Source organism: Dipodomys ordii, unplaced genomic scaffold (genome assembly GCF_000151885.1).
Source record: "Dipodomys ordii isolate 6190 unplaced genomic scaffold, Dord_2.0 Scaffold33, whole genome shotgun sequence".
Classification (NCBI taxonomy): Eukaryota; Metazoa; Chordata; class Mammalia; order Rodentia; family Heteromyidae; genus Dipodomys; species Dipodomys ordii.
This window is the reverse complement of record NW_012267249.1, coordinates 1,332,182-1,340,027: the sequence shown is the minus strand read 5'-3', so window position 1 is coordinate 1,340,027 and position 7,846 is coordinate 1,332,182. Positions and strand designations below refer to the sequence as shown.

At 46.5% G+C, this 7,846-nt stretch overlaps 1 protein-coding gene across 1 annotated transcript in view; it reads left to right on the top strand.

Annotated features, from left to right (window-relative positions):
- Positions 1-1,616: 1,616 nt before the first annotated feature.
- Positions 1,617-7,846, top strand: part of Rhbdl2 (rhomboid, veinlet-like 2 (Drosophila)) — a 64,838-nt gene continuing 58,608 nt past the window's right edge. Inside the window, exon 1 of the mRNA XM_013016908.1 lies at positions 1,617-1,907. The gene's annotated coding sequence lies outside the window, so the exon portion shown is untranslated. The remainder of the gene's footprint in view (positions 1,908-7,846) is intronic.

Genomic DNA, 7,846 nt, shown 5'->3' with positions numbered 1-7,846 from the left:
CTTCTGAGTAGCTAGGATTACACACCTGAGCCATCAGCTCCAGGGGAAGTGTCTTCAACTTTTGTTGGTCTGACCTTAAATAAAGATCCTCCGGGCTGGGAAGGTGGCTCAGTGGTAGAGCGCTTGCCTTGCATGCATGAGGCCCTGGGTTTGATTCCTCAGCACCACATAAGCAAAAAGGAAAAAGCCGGAAGTGGCGCTGTGGCTCAAGTGGTAGAGCGCCAGCCTTGAGCTGAAGAGCTGAGGCAAAGCCCAGGCCCAGAGTTCAAGCCCCAAGACCAGACCCTCCCCCCCAAAAAAAAGATCCTCCTACCTCAGCCTCTTGAGTAGCTAGGATTACAAGTGTATACCACCATACTCATATACATTTTTCATTTTATATATATAATAGCCCAGCAGCCAGACGGCATTTCCTTGGCCCTCACCCACGTGTATTGATCTTGGGAACACAGAAACTCAGGGCAGGACATGATTTCCCAAGTTCCTCACTGCTGAGCCCCTCATTGTTGCCTCTTTGTTGATCTGTGTGATGCTGCTCAGGTTCCCAGAATCTCTCAGTGAGCTTCTTTGTTGCATTGCTCACTCTTTTCTCCACTCAGCAATTTCCCTCTAATCTTCACCCAGTCTCTTTAACTCCAGCAAGTGACCAGGACATCTATATAAATCCCTGTTGGCCATCTCTATTTGTTCCATGGAATTCTTTGGGCTTCCCTGCAGCTGCCTAGTCTTCCTCCCTCAGTTCTTACTTATTTTTGTTTGTTTGATTTGATGCAGGGTCTTGCTATGAAGTGGAGCCTGTCCTGGGACTCATGTATACTCCTCCTGCCTCAGTCCCCTAAGGATGTACCTTTGGGTTTAGCTCTCCACCAGTTCTCATCTGCTCTGGCATTTGGCCTTTCTTCTTGCTTTTGCTTGCACCTTCTTGCTTTGAACTGCAATCCTCAGATCTCAGTCTCTTGAGTAGCTGGGATTATAGGTATGAGCCACTGGTGCCTGGTTAAAATTTTTTCTTTAGCAAGTCACACTCAAGGCCTTCCTGGCCCAATGTGCTAAACTTCAAGTTGTTCATCTTGTATGTCATCTCTTCTAAGAGTTTTTCTAGAACCCTCCCACACAAGGAAGTCCTCCCTGGCCTGTGTTGCCTGCTTGGGCAAGTTGTACTAGATGCTTCACTCTTTGTTATGCCAGTGGAACCAGAGGAGAGGCACATGTCAAACCACCTCTGCATTCTCAGGACCTGGCTCAGGCAAGGTCATTCCCCAGATCCATTGAATAAAGAATCCCCAACTGGCAACCATATTGAAGCAAGGACCAAGGTAAAACCAGTGTGGTGGACAGAGCCCAGGGGGCTTTGACTAAGCCTCTGCCTAGAGCTATTAAGTCATCCGTGCCTGGTGCCCAGCACTAGGGTTGGCTCCAGACCAGAGCACCATGCAGAGTGACAGAGACCATTCTGTTGAGGCCTTTCCCAGAGTGCTGAGGAGGAGGGGGGGAGGCAGAGGCCCAACCAGGAAGCAGGGCTGGGCGTAGAGGAGTCATAGAGAGCTGTGCCCAGGAGAAAGTGCAAGGGAGGCTGTCACAGGCTCCTTGGCACGGACCCAAGCAAGGCAGAGAGGGAGGACTCATTCATCCAGGGCCAGCCCAGGAGTGAGACTGCAGAGCAGGCTGGCCCAGCCCAGCCCAGCCCAGGCCTGGCCACAAGGCAAGGAGGGGATTTCCTCAGGCTCTCTCCTCCTAAGCCCTGTCCACTTTAGGAACCTGTCTGGAAGATTTTAGTTCAGGGAGGGACAGAGGGGCACCTAGCAGGGCGGGATCTTGGAGCAGCAGGGAGATCCATTGGCCCAGGACACCTGGAAGACGGGGACCAGTCTGTGCAGCCTGGGCGGTCCCTGCCTCGGCCTCCCGAGGTGAGCTGCCCAGCGAGGGTGGGGGGGAGTTGTAAGGGGAGGCTGGGATCAGAGGGAGGAGGTGAAGTCCGGAAGAGCCAGAGTGTAAAAGCTGGCTGCCGCCGGGTAACCTCCCTCCCTTCCGGAGTAACCTGGAGCGGCTGCTTTGTCTTATGCAACTTTCATTTTAAAAGTTGCCAGTGTGCGGGCCCGGAGTCAGGGACTATCTTCTCCAGGGAAACGGGGATGGGGGAGATGACTGGGTAATCCCGTTCCCCTTCACTGGTTTTCTGCTTCTCGATCATGTTTTGGATCCCTTTAACTCCCAGTCTTTGGGGGGCAGGAAATGCAAGGGGTGGAATTTAGGACCTAGTCTTCTGAGTACATCCTCAGCTGTACTCCCAGTTTTTTCTTCGTGCCATTGTGTCAGCTTTTATAGCCCTTGTGTTCTGCCAACCTCTGTCCCCCGCTGGGCACTGCCAGGAGGCAGCATGCTGTCTTCCAGCTTTACTTCTCTGCTTCCTTCTTCCTGGTGCAGACAGTCCAGCCATTCATTAATTTTTTTTTCTTTATTTGAGCATATACTTGGATTGTCTGGGGAACTGAGGGAAGGAGGGGGATCTATAAATTGGTGGGCAACAAGCTTGGCATGATGGAAATTACTTTGGAATCGAGTCAGATTCCTACATACACATCTCCTGTGTACTTACTAGGGGCTCGGATTGCTGATCTAATGAATGGTACTTTTATGAAGATGATGAGAAATAAAATGTGCAGAGCACCAAAGTTGGGTGCCAGGCACAGATGCTAAACATCTGTACTCTCTCCTTCTTTGATTGCCTCCCTGCCCCGCCCCCCTTACTGCCAAGCCCTTTTCTAATTGGTCCCTCCCTTGCCTTACAACTTGTGTGTTTGTGCCTGTGTATATGTGTTTGTGTGTATATGCAGGTGTGTGCGAACACTAGAGCTTGAACTCAAGGCCTCAGCGCTGTCCCTGAGCTTTTTGGCTCAAGGCTGGCACTCTACCACCTGAGCCACAGTTCTACTTCCCACTCTTGGTGATTCATTGGAGAAAAGAGATTAATTGGAGATAAGAATCTCATCGATTTTCCTGCTCTGGCTTTGAAATTGGAACTTCAGTCCTCAGATTTCAGCCTCCTGAGTAAGCTAGGAGGTATAGGCAACATTACTGGGCAACTCCTGATCTTTTTCAGGCATCTTTTTAAGTTTAGCTAGGTGGATTTATAAACTTAGAACTAAACTATGGGGGCTGGGGGAAGGGGAGGAAATAAACATAGAGGGAGATGGAAGGGAAAGCATTAGACCAGCATGGGTCTAAAACCTTCAGTTGTTTCTCAGTTTACACACTCAAACTAAGCAAGTGCCAGGAACTATGAAAGGCTTTGAAACACATTGTCTTGGGCCAGGTAATCCAGCCTGGAGAGATATAATCACAGCATTTGAGAGGCTGAGGGCAGAAAACTGTGAGCGCAAGGAATAATTCACATTTGTATTCTGCTTGCAAAGTCCCATGTGCTTTGTAAGAGAGGAAGAGATGGAGTTGTGGCTAGGCTGCCAGGGATCAGAGCCACTTTCGTAGGTGCCCAGGAAGGGTTTGTGTGTTATGCCTGTGGTCCTAAAAGTGAAACTTTGAAGGAACCTGTTTCTAGGTAGTTCCTAAAAGCAGTCAGCTTGTCAAGATCCTTGTAAATTCTCCTTTGAGCTCAATTTTCATTGTCTGTCTTTGGCTTTACGAAAGAAGGCATACCTCTCTCCATCCTTAGTCCTTTTTTTTTTTTTTTTGGCCTTTCCCTGAGCTTCTTTTGCTCAAGGCTAGCACCCTTCCACTTGAGCCACAGCACCATTTCTGGCTTTTTCTGTTTATGTGGTACTGAGGTGTCAAACCGAGGGCATGTTAGGCAAGCACTCTATCACTTAGACACATTCCGGGCCCATCCTTAGTCTTTCTGTGGCACACTGTACAAAAGGAAAATGGGAGATGCTTTGTTCAAAGAAAGAACAAATGAGATTAGGTAAGCTAAAACAGAGGAGGCCATGGCTTACTATAGACTTATATCATTTACTTAAAAATATTTATTTGAACCTGGTGCCAGTGACTCACACCTATAATCCTAGCTAACTCAGAAAGTTGACTTCTGAGGATCACTTTGAATTAAGCCCACGCAGGAAAATCCATGAGACTCTTATCTTCAATTAATCACAAAAAGCCAGAAGTGGAGCTGTGGCTCAAGTGGTAGAACACTAGCCTTGAGCAAAAAGGCTCAGGGACAGTGAACAGGCCCTGAGTTCAAGCCCCAGGACCAGCAAAATAAAATAAAATAAAAATATATATTTGATACTAATTATGTTCTAGACACTGTTGTAAGGGTTTTACTGAAAAATAAATTTATTTATTTCTAGTACCAAATTTGCAAAGTAGATTCTCACTATTTCCTGTGGGACCAAATGAGTTTAGTATAGATACTTTGAATTCCTCTAGAATTGTGTTTTTGTTTGTTTGTTTTTGTGCCAGTACTATGGCTTGAACTTCATGCTTAGGCTCTGTCCCTTAGCTTTTGCCACTCAAAGCTGGTGCTGTGCCAAGTGAGCCATAGCTCCACTTCTGACTTTTTGCTAGTTAGTTAGAGATATGAGTCTCTTGGATTTATCTACTTGAGCTTTTTTTGAACGGTGATCCTCAGATCTTAGCCCCCTGAATAGCTAAGATTACAGATGTGAGCTTTCAAGTAGAGGTAGAGACTACTTTGGGAGACTGCTTCAGGTGAGACTTAGCAGTCTATTCTGTATAGAGGGACACAAGGATGACCGAGGTTCATGTCAAGGCAGGATGTGAGATGACATTCTGTCCTGATGAGGTGTATTGGTAGCTATTGCTATATAACAAATCACTTCAAAATCTAGTGACCTAAAACATCCACCATGTAATGTTGTCATGACCCAGTTTGTAAAGAATTTGGGAAGGGCTCAGCTGAGCTCTTCTCCATGTGCTCTTAGCTGGGGTCAATCACTTGGCTGTGCTCTTGGTTGGGAGGTCCAAGAAGTTTCATTCGTGGGTCAGGCATCTTGGTGCTCTTCTGCATAGCCTCTGTCTCCCGGTGGGTGGGTTGGGCTTCCTCAAAGCATGGTGGTCCCAGGTAGTCAAATTTTTATCTAAAGTCAGGCTTTAAAGAGGGAGCATTTCTAAAGAACCTAACCCTGGAAGGTTCTCAGCACTTCTTCTGCCATGTTAGGTTGGTTAGACCCAGTCACAGGGCCAGTCCTATAATTTAAGGGGAGAAGAAACCAACCCCATGTCTCAGTGGGAGGAATCGAAAATAATATACACCATCTGTAGTCTACCACATGGCTTCTGGCAACTGAAGAGCTATAACCACTGTGATGGTGTTGACCTACTTTTTAATCTAAATCATAGTATACTATGTTGGAACAACTTATAGGTCATTATTCCTTGCTGAGGAGGCGCCCAGAATAGGATTGTGTATAGCCTTTTTCCACGCTTCCATCTCTTTCCAGAAGCCTAACACATACAACACATTCAGTGAAGCACATCCAATGCATGTGCATCACATAAGAATTTGGTGGTTTATCAAAATGTGGTGTATGTAAGACTTTCCTGGGAGAGTTCTTAAAAAATGTGAGCTAATCGCTAGGCAAGATGGGAGCCTAGGTCCTCTGAATCCAAATCTTTAGGGCAAAAGTGTTTAGTCTCTGCTAGCTATTAAACAGCCCCAGCATTCAGGCCCTCACTAGCGAGGCTGAGCCCAGTGATCTGGGGTGAACCAAGACAAGCAGGACCATTAGATGAATCTCTTGTGAGGTCTACCCCAGGGTAGGGGGTAGACCCATCCACCTTCATCTCAGATGGTCCAGGACAGGGTGACCAAGCATTCTTAATTTTTCCAGGATGGTCCTGAGTACTGGAAATTACATATCCTAAGAAACTTCTAGTCTTAGGCAAACCGTGAAAGTTGGTTATTAGTAAAGGACTACTATTTTAGAAGCATTATAGATGAGGCAATGAAAGCCTTTTTGGAAAAAATGAAAGTTTCTAATACAAGCAATGATTTTATCTCTTTACTTCAAGGACTGAAGTAGGACCATAGATTGATATTAATCAGAAGTAATTCTTTTGAATCATGGAGGAAAAACATTTTTGGGGTTTTCTTAGCTCCATTCTTTGCTGTGTTAGATAGATCTGCTCATTTATTTTTTAAATATATTTTTACTGTGAAAATACTGTACAGAGGGGTTACAATTACGTGGGTAAGATAATGAGCACATTTCTTACCAAGCATTGTAGCCTCCTGCTTTGTTTCCTCTAGATCTGCTCATTTAAATAGTCTGCTTTTGGGTGATTCTTCTAGAATATATTTCTTTTCTTTTTCTGTTTTTTTTTTTATGCAGGAAAAATAACCTTTGCCAGGTACCGGTGGCTCACACCTCCTACCTACTCAGGAGGCTGAGGTCTGAGGATTGCAGTTCAAAGCCAGTTGGGGCAGGAAAGTCTGTGAGAGTGTTATCTCCAATTAACCATCAGAAAACTAGAAGTGTGCTGGCCTTGAGTGCAAAAGCTCAGAAATGTTGCCCATGCTCTGAGTTCAATCCCCGTGACTACCCCCCAAAAAAAAGCACAAACCTTTATTTATTTTTTTATATTGGTATCAGACCTCCAACTCAGGGCCTCAGGCTCTTGTTAACTTATTCATAGCTGATGCTCTACTTCTTGAGCCATACCTCTAGCCCTGCTTTTTGTTGATTATTTAGAAATGGAGTCAGGCTTTTCTGTCTAGGCTGGTTTTGAACTGTGGTCCTTCAGGTCTCAGGCACCTGAGTAATGCATAAATCTATGGAATGTGTTAATAGCTCCAAGTGGAGTGACCTAGAATCTTGCCTCCCTCCCCTGACTCATCTCTTTCTGGCAGCACTAAGGTTTGAACTCAGAGCCTTGTACTTGTTAGGCACGTGTTTTACTACAGAGCTACATCTCCAGCCCCAGAATCTGGTCTTAGATAACATGAAAGAAGTTCTGTACTGGGAGAGGTAGAATTATGATGGTCTTTGAATAGGAGAGACATGAAAGAAACTATTCTGCACACCACTTGAAGCTTGGGTCTTACCACTCTGAATCACAGCAGAACAGTGGAAATTCAGGGAAGGAGCTTTAATTTTTATCTTTTTATGCTGGTACTAGGGTTTGAACTCAGGACCTGGGTGCTGTCCCTCAGCTTCTCTCTCTCTCCCTCCCCCTCTCCCCCCCCCTCTCTCTGTTGGTTGTGGGGCTTGAACTCTGGGCCTGGGCACTGTCCCTGAGCTCTTCCAAGGTGAGTGCTCTACCACTTGAGTCACTGTACCACTTCTGGTTTTCTGGTGGTTAATTGCAGATAAGAGTCTCACAGGGGCTGGGAAGGTGGCTCAGTGGTAGAGCGTTTGCCTTGCATGCCTGAGGCTCTGGGTTCGATTCCTCAGCACCACATAAGCAAAAAGAAAAAAGCTGGAAGTGGTGCTGTGCCTCAAGTGGTAGAGCGCTAGCTTTGAGCTGAAGAGCTGAGGGACAGCGCCCAGGCCCAGAGGTCAGGCCCCACAACCGGACCCCCCCCCAAAAAAATAAAGAGTCCCACAGACTTTGCTGCCCAGGTTGGCTTTGAACCCTGATTCTCAGATCTCAGTCTCCTGAGTAGCTAGGATTACAGGCATGAGCCCCTGGCACCTGGCTTTAGTTTTGTCTCTTAAGGCTTGAGCTACAATTCCACTTCTGGCTTCTTGGTGGTTAATTGGAGATAAGAATTTCATGGAGGGGCTGGGAAGGTGGCTCAGCGGTAGAGTGCATGCCTTGCAAGCACCACATAAACAGAAAAAGCCGGAAGTGGTGCTGTGGCTCAAGTGGTAGAGTGCTAGCCTTGAGCTGAAGAGCTGAGGGACAGCGCCCAGGCCCAGAGTTC